Below are 24626 nucleotides of genomic sequence, written 5' to 3'. Positions count from 1 at the left end.
GAGCCTTATATTTAACAGGTGTGACAACCCAACACAGGACATTTCATTGAAAAGGAGCTTGACATTATCCAGTAACAAATACTTAAATTAATCCAAAACATCTTTTGGATAAAAGGGATTTTAAAATGAATTAGGCCGACCACAAAACTTTATATAAAAAGAAGACCATCTCATGTATGAAATACTTTAAAATACTAATTCTTATGGAATGTACCAAGTGGTGTTTTTATAAAAACTTTCCTTTTAAATGACATTAGAATTATGATGTTTGTCCTGCAATACAGAACGTGAAGTTGTCTCTTAGTTTTCTTTTGGTCTCTGAAGTTAACTTAATTGATTGAATTCATTGAAACTGATTTCCTCCTATTTGACCTAAATCATGGGCCAGACTGAAGGGAATGCTGTGGCCATAGGTAGGGATTAGATTAGACAGCAGAAAGAACTTCCTAACTATAACTACAAAATGCAATCAGTTGGAGAAGATGATGTCATATGCAAAATTCTAGGATTCTGGATACTGAGGTTCTTCAAGGTTAATGACCCACATTTTATGAATGGGATCGGTATGCATCTTTCATCTTTTAAGAAATTATCTTTCTCTCTCTCTCTCTCTCCCTCTGCAGTGTCTTTTGGGGGAACTGGAGATGGTAGTGAGGGAGAGTCACAAACAACACTGTTTCAAATATTGGGGGTTTTCTGAGCTCATTTTGAAATCATGTTTCTTCTACTATTAAAGTGCAGTTCATTACTCTTAAAACGTTAAACGTTATTTTGTTCATCAGCAGGCATATTGTTTTTAGCACCGTTCTATATTGTGATAATATTCACAATATAGTGATGATGATTGAGAAACGTTGGCAGCATATTAAAAAGCTTTTAAAGTATTAAAAAAGAGTCATTGGCCTGTGGGCTACTGATTTTATTGAATAGGTTCAGAACCTGTTTACTTTAAAGCATTCCCCTAAATGTTAAGGGTTCACTATGGTGAGACTTGAAAATTAGTGGCTAATTGGAAGATTTCAAAATTAGGTGAAATATCTTGGATCTGGAATATTTGGAGAATAATTAGAAAGAAAAGGAACCAAAATATGCATTTGGTAGTTAAGGAGAGTCAGATCGAATATTTTTTAAGACCATGTGAACTGGAGTATGGGGACTTCTGTGTGACTAGTGAGCACATTCAATACTAAAGGAAATGCAATCGACTTTGCAAATGATGATTCGAGCACAGAGTGTATAAACTGACAAGACCCTATTACTAAATACCCACTTTGAAATATACATTCTGTTCTTTGTACCTCAGGGGAAAAAAGGATGCATGCTTGTCAGAAATTTAATCTGTTTTCAATATTTATTTTTATTGGTATCTTCTCTTGGCCACCTATGGAGAGGTGGGCTTGTATCCCAACTACCATGGTGTGCCTGATTGTTCAAGAAATTTCCTAGGAATGCATTTGTAGTTTCACGAAGGCTGTCCATCTTAACAGGGGAAAAACTTCCTTGACTGGAGTCTGAAATTTTAATGAGCTCATTTTGGCATCTCTAGGGTTAAAGATCCCCTCAGAACCTATAGGTACTGGAAAAGGCGGTTTCTAAACTCAGCTGCTCAGGTCCATTTTATTTTTTTCCCCCAGCAAACAGGAAATGGAGCCCTGAAACTTTTTTCTTTTCCTAACTGGAAAGTGCGCGGGGAGGGGGCACACTCACCCTGCCCACATCCAACCCTGAGCCTGACCCAGACTTGGGGGTCTCCTTGTGTTTTTTCTTCCCTCTCTTTTTTTTCTATTATTTTGGCAGACTTTTTGGAATGTCTGGGAGCTAAGGGCTTTGCTTCATGGAGCAGAATTCTGAAGCAAGAAAAAGAGAAAGTTATAGACTAAACCACAGAAATGTAAACACGTCTGCAGCTAAAATAACTCCACTTTCATTGAAAACACTCCTCCCTCACAATCAGACTTCTGTGTGCTATGGTCAATAAAACTGCATGTTAATAGCGACCAATTAATAGATTATGTTGCTCGGCCTTAAAAGTTGAGGGAGTTTTAATTATTATTTTTCAAATTAAAGGAGTGCTTATTCCCTCCCTTCCCTTGGGGTGGGGGGCGGGGGGAGACTTAGCTTTCTTTCTGGCTGTTTGCTGAAATTCTTGGCTGTTAAAGTTTGGAGAGGGAGGGACATGGGTAGTTTTCACTTGGTCGGAATGGGGAGAGTGTGCAAGAGATCGCTCCGGGACAGGTTCCTAGAGATCGCTCCGGGACGGTCGTGACGGCCCCCGAGGGACATGAGAGAAGAGGAGCGGCGCTCAGGTAAGCTCGGTTTTGCGGTCGGAATTCGTGTAGAAACGAAAACTTCTGGAAAGGACTTAGCCCCGAGCCCCGGAGGCGGACAAGCTGAGCCTCCCGGCTGCACCCTTTGGAGGCTGCTTCTTGCAGACGCCGTCGTCTCCCAAGTGCGGCTGTCACCGCGTGCGTCGGTCAGACCAGGCCGCGGTGCCCTCGGCATCCCCGCGTCCCGGCGGCTGTATCCGGCTCCTCCCCACGACCGAGGTCCCGGGCACCGCGCCTCTCCCTCCGGACGCTCTGCGCGACGTCGTCCCAATTCTCATCAGCATCGAGGGCAGTCCGCGGTCATTTTATAAACGTCTAATGTCGCAACCGTTTTCACTTTTACTATTTTCAATGTTTGCAACGGTTTTCACTGAGGCTGGAAAAATATCACTTCTGGCTAAAAGCGACCCCGAGTTAGGAGGAGCGCGCACCCCCGTGGCTCCCCCTCCCACACTTTCCCTCCCCGACCCCCTCTCCTCCCCTCTGGTCCTTCCCTTGCTCCTCGCCCCTCCAGTAGTCGCGTCCTGGGTTCCTTTCCTGCTGGGGCCGGACTCTCTCCTCCGGCCGTCCCAGCCTCTGCTCCTCCGCCTCCTCCTCTTCCTCCTCCTCCGCCTCCTCCTCTTCCTCCTCCTCTTCCTCCCGGAGCCGCCAGCCGCGTCCTAAACCCGAGCAGGGCGCGTAGTGTCCAAACCTGCCCGCGCCGCCCGCGCTCTCGGCCTCGAGGGCGCGCGCACGGACACGCGAGCACACCCACACCCACGCGCACACGGACACGCGCGCACTCGAACACTCCCGCGCGCTCGCACCCACGCGCACCTGGCCACGCGCGTGCATTCCCGCCCACGCGTCCCCGCCCCGCCCCCGGCGCGCACTCCGGGTTCGCAAGTCGCGCGTCGGGGCGACCGCCCTGCTCCGCGATTGGCGGGAGCCGGAGCCTCCCTGAGCCCGGCGCCCACACCATGGGCTGAGCCCGTCGGCGCCGAGGGAGTTAGTGCGACCCGGCTCGGCGCGCACGGCCAAGGGCCAAGGCACGCGCGCGGGCACACGCGGGCGCGGACACGCGCGGACACACACGTGCGGGACACGCCCTCCCCCGACGGCGGCGCTAACCTCTCGGTAAGTTCCGCGCACCGCGCGACCTGCCCGGCTCCCACACTGGCGACAGCGGCTGCGGGGACGGGGACGAAGGCAGCGAGGTGGCCCTAGGGGCGCACTCTGCAGGGCTCTTCCGACGGCGCCGGGACAGGTGGGGCGTGTAGCGCCGGGAGGGACGGCTCGCCAGTGCGGGGTCCCAGGGAGGCGCGTGCAGTCGGGTGCGGATGGAGAGGAGGGGGCACCCCAAAATTGACAAGGGCCAGGAGAGCACACCGCGGTGACTTCATCTGGGGCCCCGACCAAGAGGTTATTTGTGCTTGTCTGGAATGGAAATCAGGGTTGAACTAAAAAAGCTGACGCTTGGCCTGAAGTAGGGACCAGGTTTGAGGCTGGGTTGTCACTGTCCGCTGAGTCCTGATGATGGAATGACCCCCGACGGCGCCTTCCCGCACACCCCGCAACACCGGCTCTGGGACCAGCTCTCAGCGTCAGGAGCGGTCCCTTTCCTTTCCCACTCTCAGTCTCAGTCTTTTCACCTTCCCGTTCCTCAGCCTGCAGCTGTTATGTTTATTTGCCTCCAGTTTACCACCCTAATTGCAAAACTTGGCATGTTAAAAAAAAAATAGTCCGTATTTTATCAGCTAGCCTTGCCTGGTTTCTGTCTGAAATACATCATCCGTTTATTGCTATGGTATATTGCATAGATGCATGGAGGCATTAATTATCTTTTAAGTACAAGACAAATGCTGTTATTAATAGCAGACTACACTGCGCAATAAAATGGATAAACAATTTCAATGAGGATGTGGATTTAATACAACTCATCGTTAAAGGAAAAGATAGTTTCCTTTATCTTTCAAAATAACATATTCCTATGTGCTACGGGTTTCACTCTGTACATGTCTCTATAGCTTTTGTAGTTCAGAAAACTTTCAATGTGAATAAAAATACATTTTATTCTTCCCTGGGTGACATACATAGGACACATAGTTTATTTACCTTTGGGACTATTTTTGACTGTTTTCCATTCTCTCCAAGTAGTTTAGAGCCCCCGAAGGGAGAACTGTCACAGTCCCAAAGTTAACCCTTGCTCCGCTGGCATTGGCTGGTGCCCGCTCCCGGGGCAGGCCAGAGCTCATAGCCTTCATCCATAGGAGGATCAGGCAACAGACGTTGTGAAGAACCCAACCATGTAAATTAATTCACCATGTGTCAAATTATTAATACGCTAATTACACCATCGAAATTATGATTCTAGCAGAAGCAAGATGAGCTATGTAAACTTGTGGCTAATATATCAAGTTTTACAGTTCTCAGGAAAGGCTTTAGAAGAGCTACACACATCACAAATGCTATTTGCCATCTGGTAATCCTAGCTTCGGTTTGGGTCAATGGCTTTTGGAAAGTACACTAAATTAGCAAATGGGTAATCTGTCTCGAGATATTTGTTAGGTAATATATAATTCCAGTAGCACTTATAATTTCAGTTTCTTCTCTTTTGTAACATTTTATAATTACTTCATTCTATTTAAAAAAATTTAGAGTAGAATTGTAGTACATTATTTCACATTTATCTGTTATTTCATGAGGAATTATTGGTGATTTAATCTGATGCGAATTCTTTAGCTAAAATTTAGAAAATTAGCTTTTACCATTGAAGGGATTGTGTGAGGGACTGCATTCACACCTGTATATAAACATTCCCCCCTCCACGTTCCACGTTTTGCTTTGATATTAAAGAAAAACCTTGTTGAGTTTTTAATCTTATAAAATCAGATATTTTATTTGTGGTAAGACCTAAGATCCCAATGAAATACCAGATACATAAGTAAGAAGGAAAGCATCTCTGAAAGACGTCAAAAGGAATTTGTGACTTACATACTATTCTACAATGTTATATGCTATGTATCTTTTAAATGTATCTCACATTGTAAGTAGGGTAATAGGAAACTTTCAACACTTTTTTTCTAAAAGTAATATTAGTTTTTATTTTTATCTTGCTATCTTTAAACAAAAAAGAAATAAAAGGGGGGATTTATTTCTTCTCAAAACAGAAGAGCTAATGTTTCTGGAATCGTTTCCTATTCCCAGGCAAAAACCGATAGCGAGTCAGCCCCAGTCATAGGATCTGGAGTGGTGGGAAGACATTGTCATAGTGAATAAATGTCTATGTTGCCTGTTATTTAATAGAACTCCATTGAGAAGGTGTCGACACAGAGCCACCTACATTTCTAATAAGACTTATGGAGTCTGGGAAGCAGTTTGGTCAAGGTGGCAAAATCCGAGCCCTGTGAGGCATCAAGTCACTTTTCAGTTCAAGTTGACAGCTGATCTCTCTGAATGCAGGTCTCTTTTTGTCACCTCTTTGCTTCTTTACCCCTTGCGTCCGAGCAGTTTTCCAGAGAGGAGGAGTATGGCAAAGGAGTTCTTTTTTCCTTCCCCAGTGTGTAAAGTTACTTGGGCTTTCCCGGGGAGCATGGTCCTTCACAATACAGCTATTGTTTAATGTTCTACACCTTGAATTTGAACCTTAGAAGCAACATTTGTAAGAAAAATAGGCTGATGTAACAGAGATGTTCAGATCTTTGGGGCACAGTTTCAGATGATTATGATACTTAGTGGCAGTGGTGTGAGTAGGGCTTTTTGAAAACTCTGAAAATCACTGAGGTATTTGGGGATGCTCATGCTTGGCAGTGACCAGCCACCCCTCCATATTGTTGCTGTTCCTTGCATGATAGCATTCTCCCTGGTATTTCCCACACCCTTATTAGGGGTCAGTTAATTAGTTGTCCATTATGCATTGTCAGTGTACGGACCTCTCACAATGATTGATTGAAAGCAGTTATTTTGTAAATAAACAACAGCGGGAGTTTTCCAATGGCTGGGCTGTCACCCGAACCAGTTCTTCAACATAGCTAAAAAAGTTAAAAGATAAAGTTAAAAGGGAAAGATCCCCCTTTTAACTTTAACTTTTATTTAAAACATTTTCATATTAGAGAGAGACTTGAAAGCTTCATGTTTGTAACATTGCAAAGTCTAGTGAAGGTAGTGAAGGAGGGTGAGCTAAAATTACTTTGCTAAATTTAAGTGTAAGTAAAATGTAGACAACACCAAGAAATTAAAGGGTGCGTCTAAAAATGGAGCGCTGGGTCTAAGTTTTAGATTTAAACTAACTTTTAAGTCCTCCTATTTTTAGAGTCGCATGTCATAATCTGGGAGACCCTGATTGCGTATGAGAAACAGTAATTTTACAATGAAAGTAAGGGGTTTGGTTATCTTGACTCAGCGCATGTTCAGGAGAATGTGCAAAGGAAGTTTCATTATGTGACTCTGTCCTATTCAGAATGGCTATATGAGACAATGGAAATACCCTTCAAGTGTGTAAAATAGGCCATTTGAATTAATTTATCACCTTTTTTTTGTTATGATCCCAGAGAAATAGACATCAGATGTGATCTGGGACAAATCTTTAGTGTGTCTAAAGGTTTTTAAAACCTAGATTTGTAGTTGCTTCCTTTTAAAGCCTAACCTATGATTTTGAATTGTTTTAGTGGGAATGAGATTTTTATACCTGCTTTTGTCTTATATGTGCTCCCTTTTAAGGATAACATTATTGCAGTAATTATTCCCCCTGCAAAACAGGGGGAGGGAGGGGGGAAGCCATCTCTCTAAGAAATAGGAAAGAAAACAGGCATATATAGAATGACTTTTAAAAAAAAGGAAACCCTTATTTTCACTTGATGTAAGCATTCATTGAAAGTTTCCAAATGTTCATTTGAAAGTGTAGAAATGCATTTGAACCTCAGTTTTGAGAGCAGGGGAGCAAAGGAGCGAAGCCTTATTTAGTGAGGTACAATTGTCCTATTTCCATTAAGTGATTCTCTGTTATTGGTAGAAAGATTAATTTTCTAACTGGGTGGAAAGAGTGGCTATGCATTCTTGGGGCTCAGTAAAGTACTTAAAGTTGGAAAGTAAAAGAAAGACTAAATTGGAGTGTGCACGCTTTTCTGCACGCCTGGCAGGGAGGTTTGTGTGACTATCTTGAGGAAATACTAGCTTGTGCACCGTCAGAAGCTGCATCCTGGAATCAGATTAGCTGCTGTTGTGAATCTTTCCATCTGAACTAAGATGGACAGTAAGAGAATCCCAAGATCTTAGTAAATCTGTTAGTTACCTATTGCCTTAGTTTAATAAATTGATTGAAATTGACAATGGGAATTTGCTGTTCCTTCTTGGTTAGCAGATGTGAGTTCCTGAAATCCAGGCAGCCCTTGATGTCTCGATGGCCCAATGACATGGGACAAGCTCTGCAGTGTCCTTTCATGGGTCCTGTCACTGGAGCTTTCCATCTGTAGGGGCTGCTGCCAGCTTTGGAGCCTGAACCTCTCTGCCCTCCCTGGAACCCCCCTCCAGCCAGAAATCCCTTTGTAATATTCCTTTCTTTCATCCACAGACCCTTGCCTGCTGCTGGGGCCTCTGCAGGGGCAGTGGTTTCTCGTCACGTGTGGGTTGGCGGGGGTGCAGTGAAGACTAGGGGAGGGAGAGAGCCCTGGCCTCTGAGGACCTTAAAACTATATTTCATGGAAAGCCTGTTTTCCAAGGCAGGCAGATTCTGCAGTACTACCTGCAGTTCCTCCCATTTGGCCTGTTCACCAAATAATTTGAGTGGGCAGAGCTGGGTACCAGCCTTTACTTAGAGCTCTGCTTCTGTTGAAAAGTGGGGCCCAAGTTTGTATTAGCTAATTTAGGAATTGGATGCTGAGGTAGAGTCTGTTGGTCATGTTGTTGTCCCCCAAAACTTCACTTCTTAAAACCATGGCTGTTTCATGGTTACAGTGACAGTGCTGCTTACATTTTAAAAATCCACACTCAAGCCTCAATGAGCCTGAAGGGAATTTGGCCTGATTAAATGGTTCTTTTTAGTTGTTCATAGTCAGATGTCACCCCTCACACACAATTAATTTGTACGGAGCCAAGTGCGTTCCACACACATTGCTAAAGGGTGAGAAGGGGGGATAGCAAGGTGACTCTCCTGGCAATCAAGCTAATTATCCATTTGCAACGTACGGTGGGAGATGCTGAATGCTAGCGCAATGCTGTGTTCTTTAAATGAGGACTCTTGGGAGAATTGGGAAGCTTAGGCACAGGCAAAGCAGGAATTTCAGAAACACGGGATACCTCCCTGGACCCACCTCTGTGTACAATGAAGTCTTGGAATTCTGCTTGACATGAGAGTGAACAAGGGTCTCAGGGTTCAGAGGAAGGACTGAAAGAAGCTATTATGAGGGCTCTGTGGGAGGAAGAGGGGATGACTGTGGCACTACTTAGGAAGGGAAAATTTTAGATCTCAGCACTGAAGAAGGTGCATTTCAGGATTTTTGCATGGGAAATGCAGAGATCTAAGCAGAGTATAAATAATAAGTGAAGGATGTGCTAGTAAAATGAGATGTTTTGAAACAGAAACCACTCACATTTACAATCTCAACATAAAACTTTTTAATTAAATGTATCAGAAAGCTGAGATTTCTTTTATTAGGAAATGAGGTAAAAACATTTTGAAAAGAAACCAAGTGCTAATTGAGAAACATTCTAAGAAGATTTCATATGTTGAATGGATTGTCATTAAAATTATACCCAACCTCACAAAGCTGATGTGAGCCTGCTGCCAGATTTACAAATCTGGGTCTATAATTGCACAAAGTTTAAACTTGCCTTGTGCAAGGCTTGCTTTTTCTGCAGTTCAAGATACAGCAGCAAGAGGACAGAATAAGCAAAAGTGGAGGAAAAATTTGCTTCTTCAGTATTGAAAAGTACTTTCTAGTCTATTTGACCCCGGCAGTAAAACTTACTTCACTACAGAGTTTTAAAATAGAAATAATGACGGTAAAAATCAAATCTAGGGAGTCTTCTGGAGAAGAGATGTTAGATCAGCATATTATTAGTATTTATCCCAAATTCTGAAACCTTACCTAAAGGCCCTGCCATTAGAACAGAGAGGGATATTATTGATTACTACTTGAGGTATCAAAGTAAAAGGATTTTATTTATTTATTTATTTATTTATTTATTTATTTATTTATTTATTTATTTATTCATTTAGAGATGGAGCCTTGCTGTGTTGCCCAGGCTGGAGTGCAATGGCACATTCTTGGCTCACTGCAGCCTCCGCCACCTGGGTGCAAATGATTCTCCTGCGTCAGCCTCCCGAGTAGCTGGGATTACAGGCACCTGCCAACAGGCCTGGGTGATTTTTGTAGTAAAGACAGGGTTTCGCCACATTGCCCAGGTTGGTCTCAAACTCCTGACCTCAGGTGATCTGCCCGCCTCGTCCTCCCAAAGTGCTAGGATTACAGGCGTGAGCCACTGCGCCCGGCCAGTAAAAGGATTTTATAGATGAAATAGTATCAGTTCTGAAGATCGAATATCTCTTAATGAAACTGAATAATTTTTGCAGTTTTCTAAGGCTTGTAAATATAAGTGATTAAACAGAATGTCCCACAAGGGCAGTTTCTTCTAAGGACCCCATAGCCAAATTGTAAAACCAAAGGTAAGTCAATAAAATCATTTCAAAAGTATGTGTAACCCACAGTAAGGGCTGTATTTGTTTGTACATTAAGAGCACATTTGTAAATGCATTTAGCATCAATACAAACTTTTTCTTTGCAAAATTAAGCATTAACTTGTATTAATTGTTCTTTATTGGTCTTAAGCAACCTGGAAATACATTTCTTAATTAAAATATATTGAGCATCTATTAAATGAGAGCACCGTCCCAAAAAAGAGGTGGGAGCATAAGTCATACAGGGACTGTTAAGACATGGGACACATCTAGAGATTAGACAAACAACTGCAAATTTAGTGGGGGAAGCCAGAACATTCCTCTATGGAGCCCGCCTATCCACCTGTCTGTCTGACTGCAGCAATTAGTGGCATGCTTGAATTTTTCTCTTTTCCACGAGTTGTGTTAACAGGTAAACAAAACTACCACCTTTTTACTTTAAATAGCTAAGTTTAGTTGAAGAGAGGCGCATCCCCTCTTGCAAGGACACTCTAAATGCAGTGTCCTTAGGATAAATACCTACAGGTGGAAATTAATACAGGACAAGTGGAATGCCTGAGAATTCAGGGAATGCTGAGTAGGCAGCGATCAGTGGGCAGTCAGATTTAACTCAAGGTGAGAAGGTACAGGACTCCATCCACAGAGGGGGTGCTCCGGGTCACGGGAAAGGCACGTGCAAAGGAAGAGAGGCTAGAAGCTACAAACTGTATGGTGGAATGGCAAGCTGTCCATTTAGTCCACGTTTTTGCCTTATGTTCTGTGTAAGACTTCATGCAAGACACTATGCAGAAGCCTTGGGTAGTGCCTTCAGGGAGGCAAAATCCAGAAAGAGGATGGATTCGCATGCTATGGAATCTAGAGGGGGAGGTGAGCAAGAATGCCATGGAATTGGGGCAGACATTCACACCACAGAGTCTAGAAAGGAGGGGAACATTCACATCGTGGAATCTAGAAAGTGGGCGAATGTGCATGCCGGGGAATCTAGAATCTAGGGGGTGAATGCGAATGCCATGCAATCTGGAAAGGGGGTGAACATACTTGCCATGGAATCTAGAAAAGGAGTGAATGCTTGTGTCATGAAATCTAGAAAGGGGGTGAACGTGCGCATCATGAAATCTCGAAGGAGATGAGTTCACACACCAACAAGAGTGGCATCCTCAGTGGGACCACCTGGTTGAACTGGGCCAGCATGGCAGTGAACAGGGCTCTAGACTGTATGGCAATGGAGGAGATGTTCCCGAGCAGGGAGACAGCCTCGTGCAATGCACTGGGTTTGCTGTAGTGCCATTCATGGCACTACATGTAGGGCCGTTCATGGGCATGCTTGCTATCACACAGGTCCTTCTTTCTTATGGAATCATTGGAGGATTTCATTTTTAGCCTTAGCATCAGGAGTCATTGTCTGAGCATTTGGTTGGATTTCATTATTTGGAGATGTGTGAATGACCCAACTCCAGCAGATACGTGAGACCCTGAGGCCTGCCTGGCAGGCCATTGCATTCCTAGCTCGAGTTTATGTTCTCACCCTTGTTTCCCTTTAGCTTCATCTTTACTTTTTATTTTGCTTCTGAATTTTAAACAACCTCGTCATATCGCATATATCCTTGTAGACCACTTTGAGTCCCTTTTTGGGAACAAGGTAGAGTATAAATAACATAAAATAGAATCATGCAATCCAAAAGCAATCTACACCATTTCATAGGAAGATCAGAGGATCAGAGCATGCTACCCGGAGGCTGAGGCCCTTGAGCTGTGCCATGGCGTGTTGGATCTGGATTGGCGGAAGTGGTAGAGATCTCAGTGGGCAGGAGGTTGGGGGAGGCAGGCCCGCTGCTGTGTTTGGAGGGTGGAAGTGTTACCTGGGAGTGGGCCACACAGTGTGGAAACTGACCAAATCCTCTGGAGCGTTGGAGGGATCAGACCAGACACCTACTTCAATATCTCAGGTGTAAAGTTAAGAGGTAGGGAAGAAGGCAGTCTTACATAAGGGAAGGGAGAGGTGTGATGTTGTGGAAGGTGGCAGGTGACATTCACTCACCAGATGGTATAGCCACAGGAGACACGTTGCCAGGACTGTTTTCACCGTGGCTCTTTGCAGGAGGTGCTCTAATTGTCCTCATTTTCCAGAATAGCAGTGAGGCTCAGGAGTGCTGAGCACCGTGCCTGGAGTCACACAGTAGTGGGAGCCAGTGCAGCATCAGAACCAGGCAGGCTGATGCTGAGCTCCACCCATGGGACTCTGCTGTATGTCGTTATCTTGGTCAGAGCAGTGGGCCTGTTACGGAAGTGACCCGAAGGGAGTGAGTGACTTGGAGGCAGAGTCCGTGTAAGGTCCTAGCAGTGCTGGGCAAAGGAAATAGAACATGAACCTCAGGGGTAGTTTTAAATCTTCCAGTAGCCAAATTAAAAAAGACAGGGACAGGTGAAATTAATTTTAATAATGTAATTTATGTAACACATGCTGAAAATATTATCATTTCAAATGTAACCAGTGTAAACTATTGATGAGATATTTGACTTTATTTTTTTCTATATGAAATCTTCAAAATCCATTGTGTAGTGTATACTTACAGCACGTCTCCATCTGGGCTGGTCACATTTCAAGGGCTCCATAGTCACATGGGGCTAGTGGCCACCATGCTGAATAGTGCAGGTCTGGAATGTTTAGCTTAGGAATTCAAATTTAATATAATGAGCAACCACAACATCTATTATGTAACTTGGCCACAGGAGTAGACGTTTTGTGACCTTATGTCACTAAGGAACCAGATATGATAGCAATAGAAAATTGAATGCCAGCGTGACATGTTCGGTACTAGATCTGCAGTTTTTACATCGGAGGGAAAAATGTATGTATAATTTCCTGTTGAGTCACTTCATGCTTTTAAAGGGTAAAATAAAATACTGCGTTTCAGGCCAAAACTCTGTATGCCCGCTAACAAATAGTGCGGCTTTTGCTGGAATCGTGCTGTGACAACTCCAGGCATAAAAATGCTATTTGAATATCCTCTATTTAAAGATAATTCCAGCTTGATGACAAATTTCTTATTTTGCATGTTTCTTGAGAATAATACAATTGATTGTTTTGAAGAATGGCATTCTTAAAGTGCTAGAATCCCAGAGGAAGAAAGCACATCAACTAAATGTGTTGCTACAGAATTAACCTTTACAAGGACATATTCACACTATTTGGTCATGACAGGTTGCACATAACACAGGCCTTTCCCTTCGTTTGCAATACTGAAGCTTATGGAAAAGTCTTCTGAAGTCAATCCATAGTGCTTACATGCCATTTGTTATTATCAATGTGCTATATGTGTACTATACGTGATGCGTCATTGAGTAACCTTCTACCCTTTTAACTATGCCACTCTTTTTTTTTTTTTAATTTTTATTTCTTGAGATAGAGTCTTGCTCTGTTGCCCAGGCTGGAGTGCAGTGGTGCGATCTTGGCTCACTGCAACGTCCGCCTCCTGGGTTCAAGCGATTCTCATGCTTCAGCCTCCTGAGTAGCAGGGACTACAGGTGCACGCCACCATACCCAGCTAATTTTTTGTATTGTTAGTAGAGACAGGGTTTCGCCATGTTGCTCAGGCTGGTCTGGAGCTCCTGAGTTCAGGCAGTCCTCCTGCCTCAGCCTCCCAAAGTGTTGGGATTACAGGCCGAGCCACCGTGCCCAGCCTATGCTACTCTTAAAGTTAAGATTTCATTTAATTTTTTGTGCAAAGTAAGAAACTTCACTAGCAGATTCTTACTCATTCACATTTTCCTGAATAAGAAATTTGTTTTTAGTTCCAGTAGCTGGTCTCTAGCAAATTTCTCGTCTGTGGTTCCTTGTAGATAAGTTTGTTTTCATTATCACTAGTGCATAATAAGGGAATTTCACTCTTTTTGTTTTGGTTTATTTTTCCCAGTGGGCAGTGTTTACTGTAAAAATAAAATAAAACAAAAACTGCTAAATGAAAAAGTGTGGCTTCTCTAGACTCTAATCACCATATTGAATTTTACACCTAATGCAGCACAATTATTGGTAACCAAACAGTAAAGGAGAAGGAATATTGTGGTTTATTAAAACCCCCAACCATACCCAAAACCTCTGACCAAGGAGCATGGCTGTGTGTTCTCGCGTCCAGCATTATATGTCTCTGGTGTGTTGCAATGCTTCATTGTAGGGTCATCTAAGGACAAATGGAAAAGCAAGACTTTATCTTGTGTACTGCAGGCTCCCCGGCTTTCAAATGTGGGCAATGAGTTGGATTTTGTAGTCGAATCTTGTTTCGTCTTATAAGGAACGTGGGCCACCAGGTGTGAGCCCTTTAGAGGTAACTGAAATTCTATTCCAAGGCCTCCTGCACGTCCACTTGATGCCGTAAGCTGCATTCAAGCATTGCAGTTTCGTATCAGAGTACAAATTTAATTTAAAGTCTAAATTATATTTGAGGAGTCTGAAGCACATTAAGGCTTCTTAAATAATTCAGTTGAGGTTACGTTCAGTGAACATGTGTAAATATGAGAACGTGCGAGGCAAGTGGTCTAAACACACAATGAATATGAGACCACATTGATGTAAGCCACATGTGCTAAAAATCTTGTCGGAAAAAGTGTGTCATCTCTGGTAACCAGAACGTTTGACTGGCCATGTGGCTCGCAGGGAAGGGTTAGTGTCCAGGTGCCTCCGTGCTTGGTCCTTGCAGTTTGCCACATCATCAAGGAAGACCTTTGAGAGAAATGCTACGTCGTCAGCTCATGGGTGTGGCTCTCAGCTGCAGTGCCATAGGGGAGACAGAAACCCCTTGGGTGCTGCCTGCCACAGCCCTCGGTGATGCCAGAACAGCCGTTCCCCATCAGCTTCTCAGGTTGGGTATCTGCGGGTGCGAAATGGCTCAAATGTACTCTTGGAAACTGTTGTGTTTAGTTAAACTTGGATTAATGAGAACCATCGAGTTTATTTTTTCCTTTGGGCTGAACAGTTTTCATATGTTATAGGGATGTGTGGGTGGATTCAGAGACATGACAAGTGACTCCCAGTAGAGTCAGCTCATAAAGGCATCTAAGCATCGCTGAGCAATGCCCCTTCCTCACTGTCTCTGAGCTTCTAGACCTTCCTCCTGGGCACGTCCTTCCTTAAGTGTTCGGACTCACAGTTCTGAAGTGTCATCTTTAGTGAGATTTCTCCTGCAGTCAACACACCCAGGGACTAAAAGAAACAAGCCAGCGAGTCTAATGAAATCAGGCTGCAGATCTGAAGTACTTTTGGAATATCCTGCCCCTGCTTTCTGTCCTCTGTCTGGTTTTCATGGAAATTTGTGTCTGGGAATGAGGGGGAATCGGAGTGGATTTGCTGGAGGCAGGTGCCTGTGTTCTTTGGCCCTTGCCATTAGGAGTCAGGCCCAAGGAACCTCGGAGGAGGTGGAGGAGGCAGAGGCCGTGGGAGATGCGATGAGCACGGTGCAATCTCTATAAGACAGCAGGGATTTCCACAGACTTCCTGATTTTTGAAAATTATTCATAAGCCTGCCCTCATCTGGGATTTTCAGGACAGAAAACATACCCCATTTACTGTCCACACTCCATAAATTACCCTTTCAGATTGTTGCAAAGTTATTTTTTGCGTTCTGTGATGCTGGCATACATAAGCTCTGTGATTGTGAGTAAAATGCCTCCGTTTCTTTCTCCAGCAAGGATCCGGACAGCGCTGGTCAGGACAACATGCAGTAGCATCGCGGCCCCATTTGAAATACAGGCTACTTCTCCAAAAGGTTGGGAATAGATGCTGGCCCAACCCTGATATAAAAAGATTAAGGAAGAAATGGAAATGAGGATCAGAATTAGTTACGTTTGCACTGGCAAAGGAAGCGAGATTAAATACTTGCTTTCAGTCTTTGCTCCAAGCAAGTAAAAAATTTAAAAAAAAGAATTGCATATTACATATTTGAGAAAGTTAAATGCATGCTTCCTTTCTGGAATGCACAAGCCTATTTGTAATGGACTTTGCAAGGCAAAGATTGCTGCGTTGGACACTTAACATGAAATAAGATGTCCTGAGAAATCTTTAGTTCATAGACATTACAAAATAAGTTGCTGTTTTAAATAAACATAATCATCTGCTTCATCTATGTCAGAGTGCCGAGTCTTTATTTCTTTCCTTTTAATTTTTTGCTTTTTCAGTGGTTTTATTTCTTGTGCTTTATACCCATTGGCTTCTAAAATAGGAGGTGACGTGTATGTGACTTGTTAAAGAGTGAATGAGTGTAACATAACCCTTTCAATTCCCAACTTAGAGAAATCATTTTGGGGATACCTTAAGCATATCAGAATAAAAGAAAACTTAGTATTTCTGTGTCACCTGAGGCACTGGTGCCAAAACCAGCAAGAAGTAGTGACATTTTGCAATGCAGTTACATTTAGGCTTAAATTAGTGTTTTTCAATCTTTTTTTTTCAGGATCAACCTCCTGTTTTCATGATCAACCTCCTAAAAAGCATTTTCTGATTTTTTTTCCTAATTGTCCCTCCTCACATGAAAATTTAATACCACAGATATACTGTTTTAGTACTTTGCATTATACATGCATGTATGTCTACATTTAGGTATATCTGTGCTTTATACAGAAAAGGAATAAGACTTTTTTCATCCTTCAAGAACTAATTTTAGCCTCCTTGAGGATGCATGGCTTAAATACGCAATGCCAATACTTAACTTTGCAAAGTATTCTGTTCAGGAAAAAAAGACGGTGGATGCCTGTACGTGATCTTAGAAAGGACTGAAGGTGGTGAGGAAATTCAAAGTAAGCAAGGACTGGGACACCAGGGAATGATGTTCTGTTGGTTGTCATCCTTGTTTAGAACGTGGCCTGAAAACTGATAATGAGAAAACAAAAGATGGATGACAGCTCCCCTTTGTATTGTTCAAGCACCATTAAACATGCAGAATCGCTGACCGCACGTTTTCCACGTATGAGAAGGTGACACGGTACTTATCAAAGTTACGAGTGGACAAAAGCAGAAGGTTGCAAAAACCAGTAGCCTAGAGAGAACAAGGCGGCATGAAGGCTGGCATCCACCGGTGAGCTGGTGGGAGAGGCTGCCTTTATAAACTTCTGGACCTGAGCAGGCAGCCTTTTCCCTGCACGCCTTGGATGTAACAGTGCAGGTCGTGTGGCGGGACTGACGTGCAGCAGCTGGATCACATTGACTCTGATATTTCCCCTCCAGTAAAAATGGAAATGTAATAAAACAAACAACAACAACAGAGATGCTGAGCTTAACCCAAAACTCAATCAGAAGAGAAAAACACTTGGGCCATTGTCAAGAGAAACAAAACCGGGCCGGCCCATGTTTTTATGAACATGATCAGTGAATAGTATTTCCATTAAAAGGCAACTGACTCAGAGATGGAGGGTGAGTGTTCTGTGAGGCAGAGCTGAATAACCCACCCACGCCCTGTAGCTGACAGGATCACTTAAGCAGAGTTACTAGAAATGACCCAATGATACTGAAAATAGGAAAAAGTACATGAAGGGAAAAGCAGATTCTTAGGAAGCGAAAGAAGTGTGTGAAACCAGAGCAGATCGGTCAGAATCTAACATTCTGTTTGAGTCTCTCCTCATCACCTGCAGTCCTAACAAATCCTCCACTTCTCATCTTCAAGTGAGTAATGGTATGGCAATGCCCTGTCTTCTAGGAGAGATTAAATGGTAAAGGATGTTACCATGAGTGCAGAAGGGACTGTTTTTTTTTGTTTGTTTTTGCTTTTTTTTTTTTTTTGACAGAGACTCTGTCACCCAGGCTGGAGTGCAGTGGTGCCATCTCTGCTCACTGCAGCCTCCATCTTCCGGGTTCAAGCAATTCTTGTGCCGCAGTCTCCCGAGTAGGTGGGATTACAGGTGCATTTCACCACACCCAGCTGATTTTTTATATTTTTAGTAGAGACGGGGTTTCATCATGTTGGCCAGGCTGGTCTCGAGCTCCTAACCTCAAGTGATCTGCCCTCCTTGGCCTCTCAGAGTGTTGGGATTACAGGCGTGAGCCACCACACCCAGTCAAGACTAGGTTTCTAAGAGAATGGTTGCATCCAGCTCAGAATGTGGGAAGTGTGGTGATGCTTTGTGCTGGTAGACGTCTTCCTGGGCCATCACTAGGGTATATGCTTCTATCTAAGGGCTGAGATCAGAGCGGTACCTGCATTAAACATCAACAAGTCAGCCATATAGAGCCCAGCTGTGCCTTTTGCTTATTGCTTTCTGGGCCTGTATTTGGAATGTAAAAGGGACATACATTTTCACTGATGCTTTTTGTCTTTGTTTTCTATGTTTTAAGTGGTGTTTAAATTCAAGCAAATACTGTTTAGTTGTAAAAGCTCACTCTTTCTCAAGTCTTTCCTCCCTTCTGTTTTTCCAAATTGTCTCTTTTGAATCATCTTACAGATAGAGTTAGTTTGAGTCAGTGGTGATCCACAGATTGAATTTGGAGCCCAAGCCGCAGAACTGACCAAGTGCTTGTCATGGTCGCGTGGAACCCAGATCTGAAGTTTGTGAATGCTTGCCCTTAAAAATCACTAAAAATACTTCTTTGAAATATGACTCGTTTCACAGTGGATTCCACAGTGGCAAAATCACATTGTGGTTTATCTGGTAGCAGGGTCAGATGAGATGATATATTGCAATGTATGCCTACACTCTTATGTATATGAAACCTATTTATATTACAAGCCATATATTTGTTTCTCGATAGCCATAGTTCACACTTACGTTGTTCTTGCCTTTTCTGGGGAATTCCCTTTGAGCTTAGTAATTGGGACCGTTAACTGTACAACAGTGTAGGAATTTATTATTTATTTATTTTTAAAACTTTAAAACTTTTAAAATCATTTATTTTTTTTTTTGAGACAGAGTCTCATTCTGTCACTGAGGCTGGAGTGTAGTGGTGTGACCACAGCTCCCTGCAGCCTCCATCTCCCACACTCAAATGATCCTCCCACATCAGCCTCCCAAGTAGCTGGGACTACAAGTGCACGCCGCCATGCCCGGCTAAGTTTTAAAATATTTTTGTAGAGACGGGGTCTCGCTGTGTTGCCCAGGCTGCTCTCTCACTCCTGGGCTCAAGAGATGCTGCCGCCTTGGCCCCTCAAGATGCTAGGATTACAGGCATGAGCCGCCCAGTGTAGGAATTTAGAAACATTAATGATCCTCGCCACCTGATGTCAATGATTGCATGAAGATCACATCTGTATTCAGAAAAAGTGAATATCAAATACACGTTAGTTTTCTAGGCCATTTCAGAGTTGTTTCACTGCTTGGCTCAATTTTAATATGATTTTTTATGGCAATTTTTTTCCCCCAAATTTTTAATTGATATAATCCTGATGAATAATCTTGTGAATATTGTGATAACCTTGTCTTAAAGCTTAGAATTCAGCCTAAGTTAGTTCTTCCTTGGACTACATTGAAAGGAATCCAGGGAAGACCCCCGTCATACCAAATTTCACCCTATGCTAATTCTCTAGGTAGACAAAGACTGTGTTATATGTTGATCTCCTTATAAGGCGTTTCTACAGACCAAGATGTCTGCAGGCAATGTTTGGGAAGGCTCTTGTTTGCTAAGAAGTCACACCCAAATGGAAACCTTCAGAAAACAAGTGGAAGCCAGGAAAAGTGCTTCCGTCACTGGAAAGTTGAAATCTCCTTTACGAAAATCAATTTATTAAAAGGAAAAATGTCTTCCCATCTTGTTATAGTATGTTATAATATATCGAAAGTTCTTTTAAAAGGGGTACTTCTACTTAGTAACAATATCATCACGGTGGTTTGCAGACAGAATGTCATGCTACTAAATGGTGCCGCCTCTTCCACTGGATTTCAGGAGTCAGTGGCTGCCCTGCTCTACACTTCTTCCTCTTCCTGGCTTGACCTCAATTCAGGCCTGCGTGTCCTTCTGCACAGTAGGTCCCAGGCTACCACCTGGAGAGGGGAAAAAGTGACTATGAAGGCCTCTAGGAAAAAAATCCAACTCTACTAAAAGTTTGTTGAAAGGGTGAGAAAGAAAGGAGGGGAGAGGGTGAGCAGAGGGGACTGTCCCTTGGGACCCCAGCTTCCCAAGTTCTGGCAGTGGATGGTGTCTGTGGGCACTTGGTTTTCAGTTACTCACTGCCTGGACAATGTGTGTTCTTCCTGCCCCACGTGGCCAGCCAACATATGGCTCAAGCCCACAGTTCTTATTTTCCCGTGTTTACTTGAAATCTCTCTGAACACGTGGCGTTTACAGAAACATGCACGTCAATTATCCTTTACATTGGCCCAAAATGGTACTGAGGAAATTTTCCAGTGGCCTTGCTAACCCTGAAAATGGCAACAGACAGGTGCAGACTGATGCATTCCTGGTGGGGTGGAATCCTCTTTGCAGCTTGTGAGTGTTGCCCCTGTGGTTTGGAAATACAGCGGGAGGACTGAATTAATGAGTTCTTTTGTTTTGCATAACACCTGAGTTTGTGTGTATAGCTTGAAGACCTGTTCTACCACAAGAAACAAATTTGCTTCTTAAATAAAAGGAACAGGGAATAGCATGTTCTTGGCTTTGGTGTGCATCAAGGTTGGGAGAAGGAGGAGTTGTAGCCTTACTCTGTCCCCTGCAGCCTCGGGCCTGTGTGCCCTATGAGCGAGTGTCATGGGGTACACGTGGGCTCGCTGGCTGTGTCCAGAAAGATGTTTTTGTTCCCCTGCTTCAGGTTTTAGTCTTGAGACTACCAATTAAACCATCCCATAAATCTTCCATTATAGGTAGTAAAACCTAATTTTGGATTTCCTGCGTGCTCTGGTATCCTGCCTGATTGCTACCAGGCTGGACCTGTGAAGCAGACAGTACGTGTATTGTGTCACGTGGGAAAGCCCTTTTCTTACATATTCGGGATTTAGTCTTAATTCCCTGACTGCTTTCATCTTAAGTTTCAAAACTCCTGTGGGTAGCTATCTGGAACTCTGCAGTTGACTTGATTCTTTTCAGTGGATCACTTTGATGCAACGAGTAAGGGAAGGGGGCGCTAAGAAAAGGGTAGGCGTAAAAGTGGGTGAAGTAAAACACCAAAGCCACTGTAGCTCTGCCATCCTTGCCGCGAAGGCACAGGGTGTGCCCTCTCTCAGTGTTTCATACTCCATCATCTGTAACTCAGCACTGTCCTCAAGCTGGGGAGTAACAGCTGCTTGGGAAAACACATACATATTTTGGAAGTATTTGAATCAATGCCTTGTTTCTATCCCTCTCCTCTTTCAGTGACTCAACACCTTTGACCAACGATGCTGAATGGTTTACCTGGGCTGGAATCTGGGGATCAGGAGTGGTGCTGGTGACTTGGTCCTTGTCCCCCTCATCCCTTGCACATTTGTGAAGGTGAACTTGGAAGATCAGTGGGTGTAACAGTGTTGCAAGGATGTTCTGAGTTTGAGGCAGCCAGACTTTGTTACCTATTAATACAAAGGAAAGATGAAACCTATGCAAAAGTTGTTCTTCACGCTGGAGGCTTGGCAGGATGTAGTGTGCTCTGAAAATCTGCAGGTGAGAGTTTGAGTGGGTCTGTGTATATGGATTTATTGGCTGGGGCAGGGTGGGGTGTGAGGTGAAATCTATATGAACAGTACTAAAATGTTTAAAACTTACAAGTGACATATATCAACATTTTTGAACTTTAGAAGATGGTGTCAATAATACTTTGTTTACCGTGAGTATACAGATGAACAAAAGTATTTAAATTAAATCTTTCTGCACTCAGACATAATGGCTATTGAAAAGTAATGCATTTCATTAGATAGTGGAATTTCTGTTTTATACACATGGTTTTCCCCAAAGGGGATCATATTATATATACGCTTTTATATATATGTGCTGGCATCTGTTTTGTTCACTTACCAGCACATTAGAAGTATCTGTCCATGTTCATAGTTATGCTTAATGATATTTTTAATGCCACATCACTTTTAAACTGTCTAGTATTCCATCGTGTGTCTCTGTCATTATAAATTTATCTACCTAGTCCTCTTCTGTTGAGTATTCAGGCTGTTTCTAGTTTTCTACATTATAAACCAGGAATTCCCAATCTTGAGTGCAGAATGCAGATGCCCAGGTCCTATCCCAGGCCAATTGAATCAGGCTGTCTTGGGGTGGGGCCCAGGAATCAGTATTCTCACATGCCTCCAGGATGAAAATTACTGTTTCAAACCACGCCGTAGTTTATCAGACTGAGATACGCTCTTGAAAGTGGAATTGTGTGATGAAAGATATGTATCTTTAATCTTTCGATATAGACTGACAAATTACCATTCGAAATTTGTTTTTTTTTTCACACTAATTTTCACTTTAAGCTTTAAGGCTTTTAAAAGGTAAAGAATGAAAAAATTTGCATGTGCATTTGGAAGAGGTTTATGTCATACTAAATAATTATGTTGATCTGTTTGACATTGCTTAGTTTATTTTGTATTGTAACATGACCGCGTTACTAACATAACAAAGGGGGATGTATTTGGTGCCTCTTTCCGGTTGCTTTAGTGAGACTGTGGTGGGAAGGGGCAGATGCAACAGCCCTGATGATGAGTGTCTTGGTTCATTCAGGCTGCTGTAACAAAATACTGTACACTGGATGGTCATAAACAAGACTTTATTTCACATAGTTCTGGAGGCTGGGAAGTTCAATATCAAGGCACTGGCAGGTTTGTTGTCTGTTGAGGGCCCATTTTCTGGTTCATAGATGGCATCTTCTTGCTGTGTCCTCACATGATAGAAGAGGTGAAGGGAGCTCTTCCTGGTCCCTTTTATAAGGGCATTGATCCCATTCATGAAGGCTCCATCCTCAAGATCTAATCACCTCCCAAAGGCCCCCAGCTCCTAATGCCATCACCTTGAGGGTTAGGATTTCAACATGTGAATTTTGGGAGGAAACAAACTGGTGGTACATGCAATGAGCATGGGATGGCTCTGCAGAACTGGGTTTTATGCCTTTTCTGGGTTCACAACTGACTCTTAGAAGACGGTTGCCTATCTATGTATGCGTTAGTTTATTCACTGTGAAATTTTCTACGTGTTTTATCACTGTTCTATTTTAGTTGTTTTATTTCTCATGCTAATACATAGTTGTAAAAGTCAAATAGTATTTCTGGGCTTATAATGAAAAATAGCAGTTCTCTGCCTTCCATTTTCCCAGAGAGCCCCCTTTCCTAGAGGTAACTGCTGTCCTTTTAGCTGTTTCTTCTGTCATTTGCCTCCTTGTTGATACATCACTGTGTTTTCATGAGCTTTTCATTTGGACTTTGTATTAGTCCATTTTCACGCTGCTGATAAAGACGTACCTGAGACTGGGTAGTTTATAAAGAAAAAGAGGCTTAATGGACTCACAGTTCCACGTGGCTGGGGAGGCCTCACAATCATGGTAGAAGGTGAAAGGCACATCTTACATGGCGGCAGGCAAGACAGATCAGAGCCAAGTGAAAGGGGTTTCCCCTCATAAAACCATCAGATCTTGTGAGACTTATTCACTGCCACAAGAACAGTGTGGGAGACACCACCCCATGATTCAGTCATCTCCCACCAGCTTCCTCCCACAACACATTGAAATTACGGGACTACAATTCAAGATGAGATTTGGGTGGAGACACAGGCAAACCGTATCAGACATTATCAATTTTCTCCTAAGGTAGATGAGAATTTAGCTTATGTCCCCTTCCTCCATCTCCTGTTTCTCCATCCTTCCAATGTAGGTAAATCATAATGTTGGTTAAGTTGATAGGCATTTGTAACATTATTGTAACTATGTAAATGTTACTTAGAACTGAGTCATATAGTGTGCTGTGATGTTAGATTTTTTCAAAAACTTAATAACTTTTCATTGATTTTCAATAGATTTTTCATTGATTTTCAATGATTTTCAATTGATTTTTCATTGATTTTCAATGATTTTTTTTATTGCCTTGGCTCTTCTAAGTACTTACAATAAGACTCCCTTAAACTCTTTGGCAGAACCAGTTCCTCTTTTCAGTGTGATAGAATGAATTTGGTCATCTATCAGGGTTTTTATTGTTTTGTTGTGGGGAAGGGTGCTTTAAGGAGCCCTGTGCTCACAGATGGAACCGGCTGCTTCTAGGCGTGGCTGTCCTGGCATCTCTGCCCTCTGGCACCTAGGATTCTGTTGGTTTTCATGCTGGGCCCCCTGTCTCCAGGTTATCCTATCAGCCTCATGGTTGGTGTAGTTCCTCACATTGATGGCTTGGCTGGGCCTTTGATTCTCTTTAAGAAACATTTCCCTCACAATTTGGAAAGTGATGCTTCATAGACTACCAGCTCTTATTGTTGTTATCAAGAAGTTTGGGATGCCATCCTGGTTCCCATTTCTCTTCTCTGAATATTTTAGGTTTTTCTCCTTTGTCTCAGTGTCCTGAAATGTCACAGAGATGTGCCTTGGTTAGGGTGCTCTTCATTTTATTATGTGGGGTACTCAGTGGGCCTCTTCAGTTGTGGGAAGTTTTTCTGTATGATTTCTTTGAGAATTTTCTCTTCCATTTTTAAATGTTTTCTCTTCTTGGAACTCTTGTTATTTAGATGTTGAACCTCCTCTCTGATCATTTTTTTTCAAGGCATCTTTAACTGTTTTTTTAATGGCTGTATTATT

The 24626-nt window shown here is 43.0% G+C and overlaps 1 protein-coding gene across 1 annotated transcript in view; it reads left to right on the top strand.

Moving 5' to 3' along the window:
* The first annotated feature begins 2183 nt into the window (after positions 1-2183).
* ERG (ETS transcription factor ERG) overlaps positions 2184-24626 on the top strand; it is a 284031-nt gene continuing 261588 nt past the window's right edge. The window contains exon 1 of the mRNA XM_024239531.3: positions 2184-2306. The gene's annotated coding sequence lies outside the window, so the exon portion shown is untranslated. The remainder of the gene's footprint in view (positions 2307-24626) is intronic.

Source organism: Pongo abelii, chromosome 22 (genome assembly GCF_028885655.2).
Source record: "Pongo abelii isolate AG06213 chromosome 22, NHGRI_mPonAbe1-v2.0_pri, whole genome shotgun sequence".
Lineage (NCBI taxonomy): Eukaryota > Metazoa > Chordata > Mammalia > Primates > Hominidae > Pongo > Pongo abelii.
Note: the sequence above shows the minus strand (reverse complement) of the source record. Positions and strands in the feature narration are given on the sequence as shown.